Genomic DNA, 24,494 nt, shown 5'->3' on the forward strand with positions numbered 1-24,494 from the left:
TGGTCGCCGGTCATTAGATCCTCCACACAACAGCTTACCATCAGCATTATACCCATGCTTGATGACGTGGCTATGCCGCTATTGCATGCCTTGTTTTCTTTAGTACTGAATATATGCACTATATAACAGAGAACTATTGTTTTACATTAGTAAGTAAACATGTTGGTACTGTGACAACGTCTAGTTCGAAATCTAAAAAACAGACTGGTTGTGCTCCATAATTTTGTACTTGCTTTTACGTTATATTATAGTTTGCACTTGCTTTTGCTTTGCTGTCGTGTAGACAGTTGTTCAGTGATTTATGACTCATGAAGAACTCCTAGGTCCATATTTAGAAACCCCTTGTGTCTCCTTGCGCCACATTAGCGTAATTTATTTACGGTAATGTGGCATTAGGTAGGCATTTCCGTTGCCATATTTACAATTTGTAACCCCTTGCGCCACATTATGCCTGCGCCAGGCATAATGTATACAAAGGGGCGTTCCGGTGCTGGGAGGACTGAAAAAATGGTGCAATAAAATTTACAAGATTTCACTGCACCATTTTCTGCGTCATTTTTAATGCGTGCTAAGAGCAGGCGTTAAAATGATAAACCCATTATATTAAATGGGCCTCCCTGTGCTTTGATTCACTAGCGTCAGTAGCAAATCGCCACAATAGCATCCAAACTTTTGGTGCCATTGTGCTAATGAAAGCCATGTGCGCCGTATTTTAAATACGGGGCAACGGTGTTGTTAGGTGCCATTAAGGGGTCTCAAGATAAGTGGTGCATCATTTATGATATGCCACTTTCTTGTAGATATGCCCCTTAGTGCTTACCAGATCTTACCACTTTTTTGATGAGTGCTGGTCATACTTATGAGTGCTTTTAGTTGTGCATGGAGTATGTCGCTTAACAACCAGCCCCTACAATCAGCTTTATGCTAGAAATATACTGGCCTTCACAGGATATATCTGTGCACATGCTCTTTCCGGCATGCCAATTGTACCATGCCTTCTGTTGTGCCTTCTGTTGTGCTTCAACGATTGCTATATTTAATCAAGTAGGAACAAATTTTAAATTTCTAATTTACTGATATCTCTACCACAGTTAGCATATTAGTGGGCAGTTTTATGAAATAAATCACCTATTTTAAATAATAATATATATATGCTCACCAATCCTGGTTGTAAAGGTGCACTTAAAAGAGTATTAGTATTGGCATATTTTCAGGGGTACATTTCCCGAATACTCTGTTGCAGTACTAAAAAAATTTAAGATCAATCTAATTGAATTGTTCTTTGAATATCTGGGTAAATATGTGGGCAGTGACGTCGTGTGAGCCACATTTTAGAAAAGCATTTATGCTTATGGTGAATCCCACATGAAACATATCTAATTGGGAGGCCGTTTGTACTTTTTATGTTAAGCATTGGAATACTCATAGATGTCGGAAGCAGATACATTTATTTACCGTACTTTCAGCACTATTGCAGAGTCTGAGCTATTCACAATGTATTTGAAAATGGTCCTGCGTCAGAGACTGTGTAAAGCAGCATCCTCAATGATATCCAAGGAAGATTGAACTCAGAATCAAAACATAGCTCTTTTCAGCCGTTTACCTGCTCAGGTTTGATCGTTACTTTTTGGATAACCTCACAATCCGAAAAGTGGAGGCATGAATTTTGAACTAAGTGGCTCAAACTAGGACACACAATTAGATTTGATTAATCAGCCTTTGTTTATTTGGTGATTGTCGTTACTTCTTCCAAAGATGGAATTTGGACCGAGTCTAGTTGTATTGCTGATCCTGCTACATAAGCAAATTATCAGCTAAAGACCAAACTAGATCAAATATTCTGTAAATTAACATTTATTTTTGGCAAAGGCACCCTGGACTAATGTGATGTGTAGCTCTGTTAATGTCGGATACCTCACTAGTAGGGACATTCAATAGATTGAGTTCTACCCTTATGCAGATGAATTGATGATATTTGTCCAGGCTGCGTGGATGACAAGCAGAGTTCTTGCAGTTTGGATCACTGACTGCTTAGAGCTGAAAGTGTGTTAAGTAATCCTGAGCTGTTGATGCAGATAATTCAGATATCATGTCAGCCACCGCACCCAAGCTTCCTATTCAACAACTGCTACACCTTTTCATGACTCGTGCACACTGTCTTCTGCGTGCCAAGCAGTGATAGTGCTGGGGCATAATGTATTACCAATTGGGTGAGAAAGAGACTTCAGAAGCATCAAAACACATCCCGTTTTAGGAGACTTTGGGGTTGTTATGCTTCGGAGAGGGGATGAAATAAGTGCAATATGCATGCTAGGTCCCACAGGGGGAGCAGTCACATTGTCTTCCAGTTGGCAACCCAGGGGCCATCAAGCTACCCATTGTAATTGGGAGGCCAGGTAGTAGTGTTTGAAATTTGGCACTCCTAAACCACCCTGACCGGTAGGGAGATAGAGCTTAGCGATGGCACGTAGCATGCCATATAAAGTCATTTATTAGATGCACAAAGGGAGGGGAAGAACGGTTTGGTGATATATAAGGGTAAGTTGGCTAAGTAGTACAGCAGGTGTGGCAATATAACAATCTTTATGAGATTTATTTGGCCCACCACTGATAGTGGAAGGGTCTGCAAGAACGACATCGGCGCTTGCAAGAAGAACACTACTTGGACGAGATTTCCATCCAAGAGATCTGCTAGAGTATGATATATTCGTATGCCCAGGTAACAGAATGTGATGTACTGCCATGCCAAATAGGCACCATTGATCTGAGGGGCAGAGTCAGGCACTGTGGCTGTCAATGGGAATAGGAACGAATTAGCCCAATTAACCCATAGGCCTGATACCTCAGCAAACCTGTGGTAATTGCGCTATGGTTGCCGGGATGTCATGGATGCCTTTAAGACATAGGAACATGTCTTCTACATAGAGCAAAACAGAGTGGAGGCTATCACTAAGTGGTATATCCCATCAATGATCCTGACCCAGAGGATGTGAGCCAGCGGCTCCATCACCAATGAGAAGAGCAGTGGGGACGGTGGGCATCCCTGGCATGTGCCTCTATCAATCAGTATCGGATCAGATATAAGACAGCCTGTTTTTACCCTGGCAGAGGGGCTACTGTAGAGGAGTTTGGTAAAACAGGCAAAGCATGTCCCCAGGCTATATCTAGGAAGCACCTCAAACAGGTAGGCCAACTCCAGAGAGTCAAAGGCCCTTTCTAGTTCAAGCACCAGGCAACACATATGTGGCTATGAGATGAGCCATACCCCAGCACACAGAAGAAACAGTTCAGGCTCAGAAAGTGTTTCTGGCCAGTACATATCCATTTTCGTTCAGATGGATCAGTTGTGGGACCTGGGGATCTAGCTGGTCAGCTAATATCTGTGCATGTATTTTATAGTCCGAGTTTAGGAGCGCTAGCGGTCTTTAGGATTCCAGCGCTTCCGGGCCCCTACAGGGCTGGGTAGTGATATAAGTAATGCTTCACACAATGTGGGTGGGAGACAAGCAGCTGCCATGGCCTACTTGCATAGTGTTTTCAGCCTTGGGGCCAGTGTTGTAGTAAAAGCCTTGTAGAATTCGGCTGGTAGCCGTTGGGGCATTGGCTTTTGCCAGTGGCAAGTGCTTGAATGGCTTTCTTAACCTCAAAGAGTGAGATGTCTCTGTTAGGTTTCCCCTTCTGCTCGGGCAATGGCAGAGGAAGCACCATGTTGACCTAGAAAGACTCAGTTTCCTCCGCAGTTTCAGTTGCCGATGTGTATAATGAAGCACGGTGGCACACGAATGCAGCATTTACGTCCCTTTACGTGTGTAAGAGGACCCCAGGATCTGCACGGATGGACAGAATGGGCTGTCACGGCTGTTCCTGTTGCATCAGTCATGCGAGCAGCGCTCCTAATTTGTCAGCCTCGGAGTGCTTCCAGTGTGGGCCGCATTATTGAGGCATCATATTCTCGCTGGCAGTGCTGCATATTCCCGCCTCACCTGGCCTAGGTGCTCCTACCTTCAGCAGAAATCTGTGCTTGCTTCTCGAGTCGGGGCACTGTCTGTTCCTCTCGTCAATCAATCAACCAATCAGTGTATTTGTAGAGCGCACTATTCACCTGTGAGGGTTTCAAGGCGCTGAGGGGAGGTTGGGGCTGTTACTGCTCGAACAGCCATATCTTGAGATGTCTCCTGATGGCAAGTAGGTCCTTTGTCTGATTCATGTGGGTGGGAAGAGTGTTTCACGTCTTGGCGGCGAGGTGGGAGAACAATCTGCCACCGGTGGTCATTCTGTGGATGTGTGGGACAGCAACGAGGGCAAGATCGGCGGAGCGAAGCTGTCGGGTCGGGTGTAGAAGGAGAGCCATCTGTTGAGGTATTCTGGCCCAGTGTTGTGCAGTGCCTTATGAGAGTGGGTGAGGAGTTTGAACGTGATTCTCTAGTTGGCGGGGAGCCAGTGTGAGCTCTCAGGTGGGCTGTGATGTGGCAGTGGTGGGGGATGTACATGATGAGGCGTGTGGAGGCGTTCTGTATGCTTTGCAGTCTTTTCTTGAGTTTGGCCGCGGTTCTTGCATAGAGGGCATTGCCGTAGTCCAATTTGCTGCTTACGAGGGCTTAAGTGACCATCCTTCTGGTTTCAGTGGGGATCAATTTGTAAATCCCCTGAAGCATGCGGAGGGTGTTGAAGCAGGAGGAGGAGATGGCGTTGACTTGCCGGGTCATAGATAGTGAAGAGTCCAGGATGAATCCCAGGTTGTGTGCGTAGTCGGTGGGTGTCGGTGCGGTTCCCAGTGTGGCAGGCCACCAGGAGTCGTTCGATGTGGAGGGGGTGGAGTCGAAGATAAGGACCTTAGTCTTGTCAGAATTCAGTTTCAGGCAGCTGTTCTTCATCCATTCGGCGATGGCCTTCATTCCTTCGTGGAGGTTGGTCTTGGTGATGGCAGGGTCCTTGGTGAGAGAGAGAATCAGCTTGGTGTCGTGAGACATTACAGTTGATCAGGGGATGCATGTTCAGAATACTGCCTAGGCAGTGTCCTTGAAGACGTCCCACTCGATCAGCCAGAAAGTGGCGGTGTCTGCATTTATATCAAAATATTCCAATATAGTACCAGTAAGGGAAGCCATAAATGGTGGATCTTCCAGCGCTGCTGGTTGCAGGTACCATGTTGGGATGGGGGAGGGCCACCATTCCAGCTTAATCATGAGTGCTCAGTATTATTATCCAAGTGTGTCCTGCCAAGGGAATCAATGTGAGTAACATGAATAATTAAATCTGGTGTACTAACAAATCGGTCTATTTGAACAGGTAGGACATGGGCATGGGAGTAAAACGAATATACTCTCATGTGATTATTGCACAGGGTCTAAATGTCCAACAAGCTCTAGCTTTGTAAACAGCTAGTTAAGGCATGAGTGTTTGAGTTGGCAGCTGGAGGGAGGAGAGGTTTGAAGGATTGGTCTGAGTCTATGGTAACAACACTGTTAAACCTGCCACCCAATAGCCAGGGGGGTCTGCTCCATTGCAACAAAACCCCAATCAGGGCATCCAAGAACACAACCTGCTCAGAGTTAGGCGCATATATTGCTCTGAGCCGTACACAACAACCCTCTGTGGTCCTCTACAAAAACATAGTGACCCCTCGAGTCTATGACAGTGTTATCTGCAACAAAGAGGACCCCAGCCTTCATCCACACCAAAACCACACAGTAAGTGGAGTAGTTGGTAGAATATACTTGGCCACTCCACTGTTTCGGTAACTGCATGCATGCAGTGTGAGGTGGAACTCCTGGTGAAACACCATATGTGTCAGCCTTGGGCACAAAGTAAGAGTTCAGTGTATCTACAAGAAGGAGTGTCCATCCCCCAGATATTCCACGCTAATATGTTAGGATCAGTCATCATGATAGCTTCTGAATGGGTAGAGTCCCTCCCCCGCTGGCTGGGCAGGACAAGGTCCAACCCGATACCGGTACTCCAGGCAGTCGCAGGCAACATCATCAAACCAGTGAAAGACACCACTAGGAAACACATAATTTCATCCAGAGCAGAGATACAAAGAGTTCCAACCCAAATATGTGAACAATGTGTGCTACTGTTGCCGAACTAACCAGGGCGCTAGGCAACAGTTTGGTTGGTGTACAGATGCATTAATACTTTTTAGTTAAGTGGTCCCAAGTGCCTCCAGCACATCCCAGATTAATGTCTGAGATAAGAAGTACCAGTTCAGTAAAGGGATTGAGTCTGTGCATGCTGCCAGCAGTGCAGTTAAGGAATGGGAGCATGTAGTGGATGCCAGGGCAGCCCCATTGGATTCTAGCCTCAGCCATGGAGGCTCGTCCCACGGGAAGTGGCACACCAGGTTGTTACCACTCAAATGTAGTGTCCCGCTGCTGGTGTATTTATGACAACAGTGCAACCATGAGATGTGGGGCCGCCCGTGTGTTTATTTGAATCTGGAGGTGTCTATGATCAAGATGTACAACAGCTATTCCCATCCCCAAGGCTGCAGGTGCTGGGAGGTGGCCATGTAGTTTAGAGCATGTACGGTAATTACAGTATAATATAACCGCAGCTTCTACCGCCAGATGGGGCAGCACTGGGTCTGCTGTGGAGGGAAAATACTTAGTTAACTACAGCAGAAAAGAATGACCAAGGGCCAACATTACAAGAAAAAGTCATCATTGCTATTCAAAGACTATCATCTGCAGTTTTTGGAGTCACACTAGGTGCCATAGTGGAGTTGGGAGGGAAAAGAACAGATGCCAGGGAGCCCTTGTCGCTAATACATTTGGAGTCCTCCTTGTCATCAGTGTCTGAGGGTGGAGGGGGGTCCCCAAATGCCACATCCATCTGCAATGCCCTTCTCCTCTCCTGTATAGGCTGCTCCAGGTTAGAGAAATGGGTGTTTGAGAGGCAGTTTGTGATCCTCGACCCTTGTAGCTCCATCAACACCTGCCAGAGGGCAGTAAGTCAGTGGTCAGTGTTTGTGACAATGTGGAAACCATGGTCCTGTGTCTCTTCACCCATTCCCATGACTCTTTGGGGTCTGTGAAGAAGTGTAGCATGCCACCTGGCTGGACCTGGAGGTGAGTGGAAACAGGAGCGAGTACTTCAAATTGAGGTCCCTCAGTCTGCATTTGACAGCGAGGAAAGTGTGCCATTGACTTTGGAATGCCAGTCTATAATCTGGGAAGATCATCACTTTCATGTTGTCTACTAGCAGGTTGTCTCATTTCCGGGCCTCTCACAAAATAAGGCCTCAGTCTTTGTACTGGGGAAGGTGGGCTATAAGTGGCCAGGGTGGGGCACCAGGGGAGGGGGCTTCTGCACTGGTAATTGGTGTGCTCGCTCAATTGAGAAGTAGGGTGAGAGGGCTTAGGTGGGGATAAAGCTGTGGAACCATGACTCAGGTAGGATGCTGCACCCTAACCCTCTACATTGTCGGGTGGCCCACCAGTATGGACATTGTTTCTTAGAGAGTGGCCTTTGGCATCCATTGTCCTCTCCTCCAGAGTGTGTACCAGCTCTCGCAGTGTATGCAGCTGCAATTCCTGGGTCTGGGTTGGATCAACATCAATGATTGCTCTGCATTGTGGACTCTTCTCAGTGAGCTTATGATGGTCGTCCTGTAGCAGAGTGAGATCCATCACTACTCTGTCTATTTTATTATCCAGGGACACATGGGACCACTCTATAGCTGGTAATATTATATCCAGAATAACATCCACCCGGGTGGGCCCAGTAGGACGTTCCACACAATCCACACTTTGCTGGACTAGTGTTGGTGGTTTCGAGGGGTACAGTGGCTGAGGTTGAGTTCTAGATCAAAAACATCCCATGAATGCAATGGGGTCACCAACTCCCTCCAGGAGAAGAGGGAGGCTGACTCCTAGACTGGTCTGCTTGTGAGAGCCAGTTGGCAAGGCTGAGTCTCGCAGCACGAGCAGCCCAGTGGGCCGATCAGGGTGTAGGTAAGTGGCCTAGCACTGCAAATGTTGCACCAGTGGCCATGAAGGGGCCCACGCCTACCAGGGATGGAGACCTGCCAGGCCCAGTGACAGCACCTCAATGCAGCATCCCAGCAGGGTCAAAGGAATATCAGTCTCCCAAAGTGTTACATTTCTCATGTGTCTCACTTAGCCAGGCAGCCACCTGCCCTCAGTCGAAGGATGACTAGTGAGTATTCTGAGTCCTGTGGGAGGCCGAGGTTCACCGCACGCAGCTTTCTTCCAAGCTTCAGTGGTGCTAGAGCAACCCCACTTTTGTTAGGCTCTGGTGCATGCCTCCTACTCCAGTGATCGGCTCAAGGAGTGCACAATGGTATGCTCCAAGCCCTGTCTCCCCCTAGTCCAGGCTGGTACTTCCAACATGGCCACCCTGTATGGCCAGGGTCAGAGGCCACAGCTGCCCCCCTCAGCCACTGGCGCTGTGTTTCAGGATGATGGAGGTCTCTATCGCTCCAGTGACTCCAGCTTTGGATGCCTGGCTGGTTCTCCCCTTTTTACACTATGTGTTGTGTGCGCAGGGGCCCTGCCTAGAGCCCCACTGCCCTCAAAGCCAGCCACACTCACTATCTCCCTCCAGCTGTCCCCTGTGGCAGGGCCACATCCACAGCACTCAAGTACTCAGGGCCGGCTCAGTTGTCACACTGCATTTCTTCAGGTGGCTCTGCAGCCCTCCTTTCAATGCAGGGGGTGGTAATCACCACCCACCTACAGGGTCCAGGGTCTCCCCGTGACCAGGTGCCAGCATGCCATGTGGCCAGCCAGCTCATGGCCACCTAAACCCCCACTCCTGTTTCACCGGCATCACCATTGCCTCCAGCATCACTTGCAGGCAGTGAGACAGGCCGATGGCAGTTGGGACAGGATAAATGGTGGTGAATGGCGGAATCACTGCCCAGGGCTTAGTTAGAGAGCATCCACCATCTTGGCCATCCAAGCCACGCCTCCATCACTCTTCTCACACTAACAATAAAATAGGGGACGCTTGCCAAATAATCACTGGGGCATTGGAATAGTATCCATATTAAGGCCAGAAAGAGAATTTAATCATAATAAAGTCCATCCATATGGGTACAGAGATTTTTCTATTTAGTTCATAAACATATGACTAGAAGTAGAGGTGAGTCTTTAAAACTCTGTGGCCCGCATTTGCGCCTCTTTTTGACGCAAAACGGCGCAAACCTACAAAATACAATGGCATTTTGCAAGTTTGCGCCGTTTTTGCGTCAAAAAACGGCGCAAAAAAAGTATAAATACGGGACTTTATTCTTCACATATAACATCCAGCCCAGCCACCGCATTTCGCCCTTACACAAAGGGCTTCATCAGGGCTGTGAAACAAATATATACAAAAACTATTTAAAAACACAAAAAATACATGAAAACTTACAATTGTGTTTGCGACTCCTCCATGTTCAAGAATACATCAACAAATTCTGACAGATGCTCAGTCAGACCACCTAGCACTGAGATAATAGGGCGACCTGGAGGAGATACTATCGACTTGTGTATTTTAGGTAAAATATACAAGAAAGAAAATTTGGAATTAGCAACCTTGATATATATATTCAGTATCACTAATGAATCCTGTTTCCTTCCACATGCGTATTTCTTTCAAAAATTAAATGTTTGGCCTAAACTAAAAGAACTCTCAAATTAAGAGGACATGTGCATGCAAGAGCAATTAGGAATCAAGACCAGCATGCCCCCTTAGCAAAGCACATCAAGGATTGTTAACCAGATGAGATGAGCTTTAGATTCCATGGGTTTCCAAAAAATAGTGAAAGATCCTAGGGGAGGGGTTATGGAGCTGAAGCTCCCGCAGGCAGAGGCTAAATGGAATAGCAGATTGAGAGCTTTGGAGAAAGGATTTACCATTTAGAATGAGCTCCTCTACTTTTTATGAGGTTGCAATGCTGAGGAAACATGTTAGACAGACAAGTAAGAATTTTAGGGTTGTATTCTTTGGGATTACAAGGGTTGTGATATGGAACCTTCCACTTTTGTTATTCACTTCTTTCTGGGATTGCTATAAGGACTCCAATACTGTGGAGAAGGTCTATAATTTCAAATAAAGAAATTAAGATTTAACAACATACATTTACTATAATAGATGCAGATGGTTCCATTGGTTGGGGTATAATTAGGTCATAGACAGTTGATTGGTTAGGGCCGTTAACAAATGGGGACATTCAAACACAAAGCAGTGTTGAGTTGTAGATGGAAATAAGGAACAAGTGAGTTTTTAGACTGTATCCATAGGGTCGTATGGATTGGCTGTGATGAGGGTTCTGGGCAGCTGATTGGCCCATGGAAGGAACCAGTAGAGACAAGTGCAAAAGAGACTACTACAAGAGTAGGGCTGACCAGATTGGAAACCACTGTGGAGGAATAAGCTTGATGACAGGGATTCAAGGCAGCTGATTGGCCCATAGGAGGAGCCAATAGAGACAAGCGCAATGGAAACTACTACTAGAATAGAACGGACCTGAATGGAACTATTTTCAGACTGTATCCATCGGGTCTCATGAATTATCTGTGTCAAGGATTCTAGGTAGCTGTTTGGCCCATAGGAGGGTATTGAACACATGTTTCCTAGGATTGGTGTTTGTGTCGAGTCACTTCAGAGATAAGCGTGGAAGTGTACTCACCTGGATTATTTTAGGCAACCTTGATGACTAATTTGGCTTTGATTTTTCTCTACATTTGTGTCCAATTGTGAGTTTTTTAATTCCCTCAACTCCCACCCATGGGGCAGACAATACATCTATTTCTCCAAGGTCTACTTGTCTAGATCTCATAACCAGTCCATAACTCTTGTCGCTAAGGGTTCCTTCCATGTCATTGCTATGCGTTGCTTGGCTAGCACAGCTGCAAGGCCAATGAATCTCCTACTATGTTTTGTCTTATCTATGTCCAGCACATATCTTTCCGGCCCTCCCAGGGCAAGCTCCCAACGAGCTTGATAATATTTCTCACCATTTCCATCACCTGGCATGTCCATACCATATGTATGAAGTCTGCTTCCATATTCAGGCACCTTGGGCATTGCAAGGTTGTCCCTGGATATATGCCTCCTAAGCAGTTAGGTGTTAAATATGTGTGGTGGAGGTAATCAAACTGTGTGTACCATAGTCTTCATTTCTTTGGAAATTACAATCCCAGTCCCCATGGGAGATCTCTTGGCCCTACTATTCTTTCAGAGCATTCAATGCTGTTCCCTCCTACTGTAGTAGGGTAGTATGTAAGCATGTGATGGCCCAGCTCACAGTGCCATTTATAATGTATATCTGTAGAAGATAAGAGATTGTTGGCATCTCCTGCCCTACCATTCGTTTAGATATTGGTATTCTACTCAGTGTGTTACACACCAAAAATTGCCACAGTCCCTGGTCATAATAGTCTACAGGATATTCAAATGACTTCAGGCCTCTGTCAGTAATCAGGTCAACCAGTACCCATATCTCCCTCTCTTTGCACAAAGATTTGTCATACAGTGTTACAAACGTCGCCGACTCATGGAGGGACTACATAGATAATTCGGGTGCATTTGGAGGGAAATCCGTTGTCTTAGGACAAAAGTCGCCCAGCACCATTTAGCTATTGTCATCAGTAAGTGATGTCTGCCTGTCCTGTCAGCTTGGGTCATCAACCACTGTATGATGGATCTGTCTTTTAGCTCTCACATCCATTTCATTGGCCATTGGAGTTGCACTACAGCATAGAGGTATTCGTAGTTGGGAGCCCCCTTTTATTGTAAGGCGTATAGATTTCTGAGTGCCACTCAGTGGCGGCCATCACCCCAGTTTAAAGTTGTAAACAGTAATTGCATCTCTCTAAAGAAGGCTCGTTTGGAAATGGCCCTCTCTACAGGGTCACCTCTAAACTTTTGGCCTTCCGCCTCCTATTTTTACTAGAACTATTTTAGTTGGTCATAGGACTCTGAGCACTTTATCACTGGTAATCAGTGCTAAAGTTCACTCCTTAACATATGGTAATATTGGCTTATCCACAATTTGCATGTTTAATTTACCTATAAGTGCCTAGTAAAGTGCACTATAAGCACCCGGGGCCTCTAATTTAAATGCTACTATGGGGCCTGCAGTACTGATTATGCCACTCACTTATGTAGCCCTTTAAACATGTTTCAGGCCTGGCACTGCAGAGCATGTGTGTGGCATTTAAACTGCTATCTCGACTTAACATTTAAAATCCCTTGTCAAGTCTTAAAGACCCCTTTTGTTATAAGTAAGTCAACCCTATGGTAGAGCCTAGTTCGACCATAGCGAAGGGTGCTGTGTAATTAAAAGGTAGGGCATGTTGTCTTAAGCCTTACCTGTCCTGGTAGTGAAAATCTCTCAAATGTGTTTTTCACTATTGTGATGCCTACCTCTCCCATGGGATAACATTCGCAATTCCTTGTTACAATTAAGAAGCTGTAATTCCTAAAAGGAGGTTGATGTGTCATGCTTGGTACCTATGAACTTGTGAGGATAAATTCTCTTTAATGGTAACATTTAATTTATTATTACAATTTTGAAAATGCCACTTTTAGAAAGTTGGCATTTACCTGCCCTTTGTGCTTGCAGCCCGTCCTGGGTCACATGACTGAGTGTAGCTGACAGTTAGGATTTGTGAATTCCTTCCTGACAGTCACACAATAGTGGGATTAGCAGAGCCTGAATGATCCATTAACTGGCTTGATGGGGGGGCAGCGCTGAGTACAGCCACCCTTGCAGCTGAATAGGCTGTGCCCTGTCTCCTCACAATAGACCTAACAACCCTGTTTTGTCACTGCAGCCAGTTTGGAGCCATGACAGGGAAGGCAGGAAACTCCCAGAACTTCAAAGAATCTTTCCAGAAATGTCTCCCACCTTCTTGGACCAGTGCACTAGGGTACACAAGTAGGGCTCGTAGACCCATTCTTCACTATGTATCTAGACCTGTGGATACTCTGCCAGGAAGAAGGACCGCTGAACTTATACCACTCTGCACGACTGCTACTCTGCTGGACTTCAGCTTTGTTGTGCTGACCTGCTGCTATCCTTGGCTGGGAAAGAATGGCTGGACCCACATTACCTGAACTTAACTACCAGAGTGACTCCAAGGACCAGCTGACTGGTCTTTTTTCTGAAGACTCGGGGACACACAAGACTTCCAACACACCTGCTGCAGCACCTGGTCTTTGTCTAGCCCTGCCAAGTGGTGCCAATCCAGTCCTGGTCCCTTGGAATTGGATATAAAGTTCTGCCTCAACCACAAACCACCCATGGTAACGGTTACACCTCTCAGACCATCGCATCTCTATCAATGCTGACACATTGGCGCTGGGGAGAAGATCGAGTGCAACGCTTCGCCAACTGTGCTGTGCATCACCTCCATTTCTGATGCTTTTGTGACTTTGCGCAGCTCGGAGCCGACGGATCACCTCCATCCCCAAGAATCAATGATGACACATCGCCTTTTCTGCTCCTCACATCTGCCTTGAAGTCAAGACAAACAAGGTACTTTTGCAGCAGGTCAAGGCTGGTCCCTGTATCCAACCCATTCTCCATTGTGGTCGGTTTGAACTTTCAGATTTGCCCCTGTCTAATGCAAACCAGGTAGCCCCATTTGGCGCTTCATGCTTTTAAGCACTACATTTCATTTTATTCTTTACAAATTCATAATTCCGGTTTTATTACTGGATTTTTTCATTTTGGTATTGTTTTGTTAATTAAATTTAGCTCTATTTTTCAACCAGGTGTGATATCTTTTTGTGTGGTGTTTGCACTGTTTTACTGTTTGAAGTTTTGCACAAATACTTAACACATTGCCTCTTAAGTTAAGACTGCTCTGCGCCAAGCTACCAGGGGTTGAGCACAGGTTAATTTAGGGCTTGTGACTTACCCTGACTAGGATTGTGGTTCCTGCTTGGAGAGGGTGCAAACCTCTGGCAAACAGAAATCCCAATTTCTAGCAAGGCTTTTCTCAGTATCACCAGTAGCGCTGCAAAGAAATATATTAGTCTTGGTAATATCAGCACCTTGGCTATCGATATACATCTCAGCAGTGACAATGGAAATGTTTTCCAGAAAGGCAGGGACTTTTGGATATCTGACAGTGCCCGTCCCAAATTGCTGTCAACCAGGTCCGATTCTTCGTGGAAGATATGAACCCCCAGATATTTAAATGTCATGAATTCCATTAGCAGTCCTTGCACGTGACAGTGCCAATGTATCCCCTGTGGTAGACGCCTCAAAGGGGATAGACATAGAATAGATAGGCAAGCAATGTCAGAAATATCCACAGATAATACCATGGATAAACCAAATAGTTATTTTTAAGCCATATGTACAGCTTACGTATCTTTGAAGCAATTTCAATTGCAGATGTAGATGAATCTGTAAAGAAGTCATCTTGGTCGATGAAGTAACCAGAAGCAGTCTCTGCGGACACAGGAGCCGGTGCATTACTGGTGGATGGATCTACTTTGCATGTAGGTTCATAGTAGATCGTGTTGTCAGTTTTTGTTGCATTGGAGTACAAAACAGCCACATCTTGGACAGTTCTTTTCAGTAAAGAAGTAACAGGAATCAGCAGAAGCGCATTCTCTGCCCTCCAAATGCTCGAGGAGGCATTTGCAGCAATGCTGGTCTATTCAAAGCATTGTTATTTCTTCTTTGAAGAGGTATATCCTGTTGGGTATTGAGAGGGGACCCGGAACTACCCAAGGGACCTCTGGGTCTACTGTGTGGGATCGGTCATATGATGCAATTGGATGAAAACAAATCTGTTCCCTTTGCAACTTGGCAGTGGTGGTAGGATGACAGTTATGGTGCCTTGTATTCCCAGGACTGGAAGCAGTGCTCTGTAGGATGGACTGAATTCCTTCTTCACAGCAATCTTCTCACAAACCAGATCCCCAACTTTGGGAATTCAGCCTGTAAAAGTTGTTGGCAAATCACTTATTCCTAAAGTGGCAGCATTGGCAGATAAATTATCATCACAAAATTGCTGAAGCTCCTGTAAGACAGTGAGACGTTCATTTATGTCAAAAGGTGTGTCTGCTGCCACCATACCAGGGCCTTCTAGATCTGGAACATACATAGGTATCCCAAAGAGGATCTCATAAGGGTTGCGTCCTCCCATGTACCGTCTTGGCAGATTATTCAGTTCTCTCTGGAGCCCATATCAGTGATGAAGCCAGCTGTGGCCTGAACCTAATACTCCAGCTGTTAAGGACTACTTTAGGTCATGATTCCTCCTCTCCACTACACAATTACCCTCTGGATGATATGGAGAAGAGTAATGGAGTTCAACACCCATCATCCTCATGGTGTCCCTGAATGCCCAAAAGGCAAAAGCAGGGCCCTGGCCTGAATGGAATTCTGCAACCGCATATGTACCGATAAAGAGCAGAAAGTCTTTTAGAACAGTTTGAGAGTCAGCCGACCACTGTGGCCATACACACAGTAATCTAGAACAAGAATCAATAGCAACTAAGATGCACTTGTATGCACCATCATGTTGTAAGGCTCCACAGTGGTCCATGTACACACATTGTAGTGCCTTTTGGACACTAAGAGGGATGTCTGCAGTAGGCGTGTAATGTTTGACCCATTAATTTGCTGGCAAATGTCACAGCAAAGGACATATTGCTTGGTCTGTTTCTATAAACCCAGCCACCAAAAGCAATTCTGTTAGACTGATATTGTGGCCGCGAAACGAGCATGAGCATATGTGACACCCTCATGAACTACTTTGATGAGATCTAACCTCTGGTCCTGGTTGGGGATCACTCAATCGCCGACCCCAGGAATTGTCGCAAAGGCGACATTCTGTGCACTGATATAGTATGAACATTTAGAAGGGTATGCTTTGGAAGAGGCTTGCCTTCAATAAAAGCTTTCATGGCAGCCTGAACTGTATTATCCAATCTAGTGTGAGAAGGAGTCACTGCAGCAACAGAAGCTGTAGCTACTGTGGATTTGGCCACTTCATCAGCTAAAGTATTTCCAGTAACGTGTTCACGTACACATTGGTGGCTCAATGTATGGACTACACAAGCATTAGGTAGCTTATCCTTAAGATCAGCCACCCTCCCCCACAGAGTTCTGTGTTTTATGGTGTTCCCCTTTGAGTCTCTCAACCTGTACTACCGCCAGTTACTCAGATAATCATTGCAGAACTGGACCCAATAGTACGAATCTCACACAATCAGTGTGAGCTGTTCTAGATTTGTATGTTCCAGTGCCAGGATAAGTGCTTTAAGTTCAGCCTACTGTGCTGTGCAGTCCCCCAGGGTCTGTGTGTAGTTATTCTGAGTGTGGAATACACCATTCGTCATCACTGCGCTCTTATTGATGTTTTATACCTACAGCTGGTTGTGCTGAACCATCAGTGTAGATGATGGTGTGGCTATCTGTCAAGTGGCAAGATGTTAAGAGGTGTGGGATACTTCTGTTCGTATTGGAGAAATTCTTGTGTTTGAAATTTTGGGTCAAAAATGTCATCAAAATCAGTGGCAGTCAGGGAGGTTTCCCTTTGAATCCAGCGTGGTTGTAATGCTTTAGTTGACAGCCTCTAAAGCTGGCACCAGAGTAACTGCATAATGCGTTTCCCTTGGGCAAGTGGCCTCTCCTTGCTGACAGCCATCTGTACAGCAGTCGGAATCTTTTCTGTGGGTGTAAAGTGCTGTTCTGCGTTGGAGTATCAATGTGATTTATATGCTATGGGCACTGTTTTGCCTTCATTAAAGGTGACATAGGTGAACCCGATGACACCAGCAATTATTCTGATGACCAAATTTGTTTGTCAGTGATTTGCTTCTAGCATGTCTTGCTGCAGTCCTCTAGGGATGGTTGAACTGTCCAGTGTCTGCTTGAAAAATCTGGGGAAATTAAATCAAAGAGTATCAAAGAGTAGTTTGATGCGTTGTTCATAATCAGGAATGAGAATTCTGCCAAAGTAAAAAAAAAAAAAAAGTAAAGACTGTAGTTTCTTAATAGAGTTTGGTGGTTGCAATTGAGCAAATGTTTCTCAAAAAGTATGGGCCAGGCTCTTGCCCTCGTTTGATAGCTCGTATCCCAGTAACAATACACTGAAAAAGGCTATTTTAGCTTTCTTAAAATTAAATTTGTAGCCAAAGGATGTGAACTCTACACTGATCCAATCGACCTTAGCAAGATGAATGTTGAGATCATCATCTGTGAGATAGAAATCATCCACATAGGACAATGCCTCAGGATCAATATCATGCAATATGATGTTACACGGGCTGAGAACAACCCTGGGCTATTATTAGAGCCCTGAGGCAGACTGCAAAACCGTTTTTGTGAGCCAAATGAGAATGCACTCTGATCCCGACTTTCATGTGCTAAGTTTTGGCAGAATTTGTTTGGGGAAATATCCAAGGCTGTTTTGTATTTTTACGCACTATGTTGTTAATTAGTGCAGTGCTGTGTGAATTATGTATTGCATATGTGCATGTATAGTTGTTTAGGTCTCTGTAATCAAAGACTATTCTATATGAATGGTCTCGTATTGCTACGGGGAATAACATGTTGTTCATTGCAGATACACAGGGCTCGTTACTCCCTGGTATTCAAGTTGAGTGAGGGTCTCTCTCACTGGAACTTTAGCCTCATGTTTAACAGGATGTGGAGGCTCGGGTGTAGACCTAATAGGTATTACATGGTAGGGGGAATCTCTATCCCACCCTACATGGTTGTGGTATAGCGTGGGTGCCTGCGCTAAAGCACAGTTGACAGCGTAGGCTTGTTTTACCATTTTGAGAAAGAAGGCAAAATTACATCTTCCCCATGTTTGAGCTTTCGGACGTGTTCAGGTGGCCAGTCTCTTTGTGCCAATAGGATATCACAATTAAGTTAATCCCAGAAAATAACACTAATGGTGCGCTCTATGTCTCCCTCATTCTGGATATTTAAATCATAAACCCTGTCGGTGGGAGAAAGCACCCGTCCACAGTCCCGACTGCAAAAAAAGTCTTTAGTTGCTGTTACATCCAGATGATCTTTCAGACTCTGGCGACATATTGTGACTTCTGCTGCGCTGTCCAGCAGGGTCATTGACCATGTCTTGTTCTTCAGCAATGTTCTCAAGTTTGCTGGTATGTTTACTTGTAATTGCTGCCAACTTTTTCTTTTTCAATTGTGGCTTTTGTTGTTCAAATTTGTCTTGTTTCCTGTCTGAAGACCGCTCTAAGTCTTTCTTCTGCTTCACGTAGTCAGGACGTTGCTCTGACCGGCCCACTCTCTCACTACGTCTATCCGGTATGTCCTAAAAGGAATGAGAGAGACATGAATCAATATAACTGTCAGGAGCTTTTAAAGTTTCTCTGTTTCTGTGATGATATCTGCTTCCGGAGCTCTCTGGATGTGGAAAGTCTGCTCTCTGACTCGTTCTATCTTTATTTTATTTTTGTTTATTGCAGTGGTTTTTAGAACCTTCTTGTGCTTTGTTAGTACCGTTCTTATGGGTAGTACTCTGAATTTCAGGCTTTTTCAGCTTGACTCCCAAACTCTCCTGTCTAATACTAGTATAGGTGTCGAAAATATTTTTCCCTAGTTGACGCTCCTGTTACAACTTTGGAATCTCCCGGAGATGCTGGCGTATAGCCAGCTATACCTCTTTAACTTTAATGTTGCTGAGTATTATTGAGGAGGCTGTGTTGAAGTTATGTGTCAGTTTCATCCCCAGATCCAGGGCTGGGGCAGCCCGTGCTCATGTTGAATTTTGTAAAACTTTTTAACACTTCTGGCAAATTGCCAAGTGTCAGAGTACAATGCGTGGCAGTGTAAATTGCAACAAAGATTGTGCCCCATGTGGTGCAGTGGCCCACTGAGGAGACCATTCCAAATGGCTAACACATTGTGAGAATTCTTTGTTTATCTTTGGGTCCCATATGACTAAACACTGCTTCCAGCTGGTTCGTTTTTTTGTGCTATCCAGAACAGAATCTTCGGAGGTTCTGTGGGCACTTTGTCCATGATAGAAGTACTGTTTGTGAGTTAATCCCAGAAACGGCCAATTGGTGACCAGCCGAAGCAGCCCGTGCTGGGTTGCTATTCAATGTCCGCATAGCGAATTGTACTGACCGTCTGTAAAGTTTTACTAGCTCAGGGTGCCTACATCAGCTATTTGCAGTGCCTATATGCCAGGATGTGGTGTGTATGTGGCAAACATGAGCCACGTTGGTCCGTCATTACTTAAGAGACCTAATCTCAATGGTTGTATTACATGTAGCAGGGTGCCATTGAACCATTTTTTGTTCTTGATAGGAAAACAGTATCTCTAAATACCGATAAGCTTGGTACCGCTGTGATACATTGTAGGAAAGTACCATCTTGCCTGGCATGTTACCCCCATATTTCACTGTATATATGTTGTTTTAGTTGTATGTGTCACTGGGACCCTGCCAGCCAGGGCCCCAGTGCTCATAAGTGTGCCCTGTATGTGTTACCTGTGTTATGACTAACTGTCTCACTGAGGCTCTGCTAATCAGAACCTCAGTGGTTATGCTCTCTCATTTCTTTCCAAATTGTCACTAACAGTCTAGTGACCAATTTTACCAATTTACATTGGCATACTGGAACACCCTTATAATTCCCTAGTATATGGTACTGAGGTACCCAGGGTATTGGGGTTCCAGGAGATCCCTATGGGCTGCAGCATTTATTTTGCCACCCATAGGGAGCTCTGACAATTCTTACACAGGCCTGCCACTGCAGCCTGAGTGAAATAACGTCCACGTTATTTCACAGCCATTTTACACTGCACTTAAGTAACTTATAAGTCACCTATATGTCTAACCTTTACCTGATAAAGGTTGGGTGCTAAGTTACTTAGTGTGTGGGCACCCTGGCACTAGCCAAGGTGCCCCCACATTGTTCAGGGCCAATTCCCCGGACTTTGTGAGTGCGGGGACACCATTACACGCGTGCACTACATATAGGTCACTACCTATGTGTAGCTTCACAATGGTAACTCCGAATATGGCCATGTAACATGTCTAAGATCATGGAATTGCCCCACCAATGCCATCCTGGTATTGGGGAGACAATCCCATGATTCCCCGGGTCTCTAGCACAGACCCGGGTACTGCCAAACTGCCTTTCCCGGCGTTTCAATGCAGCTGCTGCTGCTGCCAACCCCTCAGACAGGTTTCTGCCCTCCTGGGGTCCAGCCAGGCTTGGCCCAGGAAGGCAGAACAAAGGACTTCCTCAGAGAGAGGGTGTTACACCCTCTCCCTTTGGAATAAGGTGTCAGGGCTGGGGAGGAGTAGCCTCCCCCAGCCTCTGGAAATGCTTTGATGGGCACAGATGGTGCCCATCTCTGCATAAGCCAGTCTACACCGGTTCAGGGATCCCCCAGCCCTGCTCCGGCGCGAAACTGGACAAAGGAAAGGGGAGTGACCACTCCCCTGACCTGCACCTCCCCTGGAAGGTGCCCAGAGCTCCTCCAGTGTGCTCCATACCTCTGCCATCTTGGAAACAGAGGTGCTGCTGGCACACTGGACTGCTCTGAGTGGCCAGGGCCAGCAGGTGACGTCAGAGACTCCTTCTGATAGGCTCCTTCAGGTGTTGCTAGCCTATCCTCTCTCCTTAGTAGCCAAACCCTCTTTTCTGACTATTTAGGGTCTCTGCTTTGGGGAATTCTTTAGATAACGAATGCAAGAGCTCATCAGAGTTCCTCTGCATCTCTCTCTTCACCTTCTGCCAAGGAATCGACTGCTGACCGCGCTGGAAGCCTGCAAAACTGCAACAAAGTAGCAAAGACGACTACTGCAACACTGTAACGCTGATCCTGCCGCCTTCTCGACTGTTTTCCTGGTGGTGCATGCTGTGGGGGTAGTCTGCCTCCTCTCTGCACTAGAAGCTCCGAAGAAATCTCCTGTGGGTCGAAGGAATCTTCCCCCTGCAACCGCAGGCACCAAAGAACTGCATCACCGGTCCTCTGGGTCTCCTCTCAGCACGACAAGCGAGGTCCCTTGAACTCAGCAACTCTGTCCAAGTGACTCCCACAGTCCAGTGACTCTTCAGTCCAAGTTTGGTGTAGGTAAGTCCTTGCCTCCCCACGCCAGGCTGCATTGCTGGGAACCGCTTGTTTTGCAGCTACTCCGGCTCCTGTGCACTCACCGAGGATTTCCTTCGTGCACAGCCAAGCCTGGGTCCCCGGCACTCTAACCTGCATTGCACGACCTCCTGAGTTGTCCTCGGCAGCGTGGGACTCTCTTGTGCAACTTCGGGTGAGCACCGATTCACTCCACTTCGTAGTGCCTGTTCCGGCACTTCTGCGGGTGCTGCTTGCTTCTGAGTGGGCTCTTTGTCTTGCTGGATGCCCCCTCTGTCCCCTCACGCAATTGGTGACATCCTGATCCCTCCTGGGCCACAGCAGCATCCAAAAACCCTAACCGCGACCCTTGCAGCTAGCAAGGCTTGTTTGCGGTCTTTCTGCGGGAAAACACTTCTGCACGACTCTTCACAACGTGGGACATCCATCCTCCAAAGGGGAAGTGTCTAGCCCTTGTCGTTTGTGCAGAATCCTCAGCTTCTACCATCTGGTGGCAGCTTCTTTGCATCCACAGCTGGCATTTCCTGGGCATCTGCCCACTCCCGACTTGATCGTGACTTTTGGACTTGGTCCCCTTGTTTCACAGGTACCCTCGTCTGGAAATCCATTGTTGTTGCATTGCTGGTGTTGGTCTTTCCTGCAGAATTCCCCTATCACGACTTCTGTGCTCTTTGGGGAACTTAGGTGCACTTTGCACCCACTTTTCAGGGTCTTGGGGTGGGCTATTTTTCTAACCCTCACTGTTTTCTTACAGTCCCAGCGACCCTCTACGAGGTCACATAGGTTTGGGGTCCATTCGTGGTTCGCATTCTACTTCTAGAGTATATGGTTTGTATTGCCCCTATCCCTATGTGCCCCATTGCATTCTATTGTGACTATACATTGTTTGCACTGTTTTCTATTGCTATTACTGCATATTTTGGTATTGTGTACATATATCTTGTGTATATTTGCTATCCTCATACTGAGGGTACTCACTGAGATACTTTGGCATATTGTCATAAAAATAAAGTACCTTTATTTTTAGTATATCTGTGTATTGTGTTTTCTTATGATATTGTGCATATGACATTAGTGGTACTGTAGGAGCTTCACTCGTCTCCTAGTTCAGCCTAAGCTGCTCTGCTAAGCTACCTTTTCTATCAGCCTAAGCTGCTAGACACCCCTATACACTAATAAGGGATACCTGGGCCTGGTGCAAGGTGTAAGTACCCCTTGGTACTCACCACAAGCCAGTCCAGCCTCCTACATTGGTTGTGCAGCGGTGGGATAAGTACTTTGCAACTACTTACCACTATTGTCACTGTACTTTTCATAAGAGAAAAATATACAAAACAAGTTCAGTGCATGTACACCTAACCAAAAAGTTTTGCTTTTCTTCTCTCACTTCTTTTCTAAGTGCTGAAAAGTACCTCTAAAACTTTCAAAAAAGTTCTTTAAAAGTTTTAAAAGTTTTTTTCTGTCCTTTAAAAAGTTCAAAAAACTTTTTCTTTCTTTTTCTATCCCTTAAACACTTTCTATAATGTCTGGCACTAGCCAGACTGTTGATCTGTCCAAGACTGCTTACGGTCACCTTAGCTGGAAGGCAGCAAGTAGTCTCTTTGTGGAAAGAGGTTTAGGGGAAGGGAAGAACCCCTCTAGAGAACTATTAGTTAACATGCTAGTTGAACAAGCAAGACTTTTGTTGGTACTTCTGGTGAGAAATTAGGTGATGGTTCCCACTCAGATTCTGGGGCACCCCTAGCAAAAGAGATGGGAGGGAATCTTTCCAACCTGCCCCTTAGCAAGCCACCTAGCATAGCTGGTACTGATGTGAATTCACATCACAGTAAGAGTGTTGTCTCACATCACAGTAATAGTGTTGTTTCTCATCACAGTAGAAGTATCACTTCTGTAGGCCAGAATGTTAGTGTGACATCTGTCAGGTCCAGGACTCCTTCTGTTCATTCTCACCATTCTTCTGTTTCAAGACATGCCCTACCCACCCACCCTGATGACAGAGTGTTAGAAAGGGAGCTCAATAGATTGAGAATGGAACAATCCAGGCTGAAGCTCAAGAAGCAACAGCTGGATTTAGATAGGCAGTCCTTGGAAATAGAAAGAGAAAGACAGAAATTGGGTTTAGAAACCCATGGTGGCAGCAGCAGAATTCCAAATAGTCATCCTGCAAAAGAGCATGATTCTAGGAATCTGCATAAGATTGTTCCCCCTTACAAGGAGGGGGATGACATTAACAAGTGGTTTGCTGCACTTGAGAGGGCCTGTGTTGTACAGGAGGTCCCTCAAAGGCAGTGGGCTGCTATCCTATGGCTATCTTTCAGTGGAAAGGGTAGGGATAGGCTCCTTACTGTAAAAGAAAGTGAGGCCAATGATTTCAAAGTTCTTAAGAATGCACTCCTAGATGGTTATGGCTTAACCACTGAACAGTACAGGATGAAGTTCAGAGAAACCAAAAAGGAGTCTTCACAAGACTGGGTAGACTTTGTTGACCATTCAGTGAAGGCCTTGGAGGGGTGGTTACATGGCAGTAAAGTTGCTGACTATGAAAGCCTGTATAACTTAATCCTGAGAGAGCATATTCTTAATAATCGTGTGTCTGATTTGTTACACCAGTACGTGGTGGACTCTGATCTGACCTCTCCCCAAGAATTGGGAAAGAAGGCAGACAAATGGGTCAGAACAAGGGTGAACAGAAAAGTTCATACAGGGGGTGACAAAGATGGCAAGAAGAAGGATGGTAAGTCTTCTGACAAGGGTGGGGACAAATCTAAAAATTAGTCTTCATCAGGCCCACAAAAACACTCTGGTGGGGTTGGTGGGCCCAAATCCTCTTCAAATCAAAACAAAGAAAAGAAACCATGGTGCTATTTATGTAAAATAAAAGGCCATTGGACAACAGATCCCAGTTGTCCAAAGAAAAGCACCAAGCCTCCTACCACTACAACCCCTGCTGCTACACCTAGTGCCCCTAGTAATAGCAGTGGTGGTGGGAGCAAACCTACTAATAGCCAATCCAAGGGAGTAGCTGGGCTCACTTTTGGTAACTTAGTTGGGGTTGGTCTTGTTAGGGAGACCACAGAGGCTGTGTTAGTCTCTGAGGGGGCTATTGATTTAGCCACCTTAGTTGCTTTTCCCCTTAACATGGATAAGTACAAGCAACTACCTCTAATAAATGGTGTTTAGGTTCAGGCCTACAGGGACACAGGTGCCAGTGTTACAATGGTAATAGAGAAACTGGTCCACCCTGAACAACACCTACTTGGTCACCAGTACCAAGTAACCGATGCTCATAACAACACACTTAGCCACCCCATGGCTGTTGTAAATCTCAACTGGGGGGGGGGTTACTGGTCCAAAGAAAGTTGTGGTTGCCTCAGATTTACCTGTAGACTGTCTACTAGGAATTGATTTAGAGACATCAGCTTGGTCAGA

At 45.8% G+C, this 24,494-nt stretch overlaps 1 protein-coding gene across 2 annotated transcripts in view; it reads left to right on the forward strand.

Moving 5' to 3' along the window:
* Positions 1-24,494, forward strand: part of KIRREL3 (kirre like nephrin family adhesion molecule 3) — a 3,739,713-nt gene that overhangs the window by 2,760,645 nt on the left and 954,574 nt on the right. The gene's annotated exons all lie outside the window — the stretch shown is intronic.

Source organism: Pleurodeles waltl, chromosome 3_1, assembly GCF_031143425.1.
Source record: "Pleurodeles waltl isolate 20211129_DDA chromosome 3_1, aPleWal1.hap1.20221129, whole genome shotgun sequence".
Taxonomy (NCBI): domain Eukaryota; kingdom Metazoa; phylum Chordata; class Amphibia; order Caudata; family Salamandridae; genus Pleurodeles; species Pleurodeles waltl.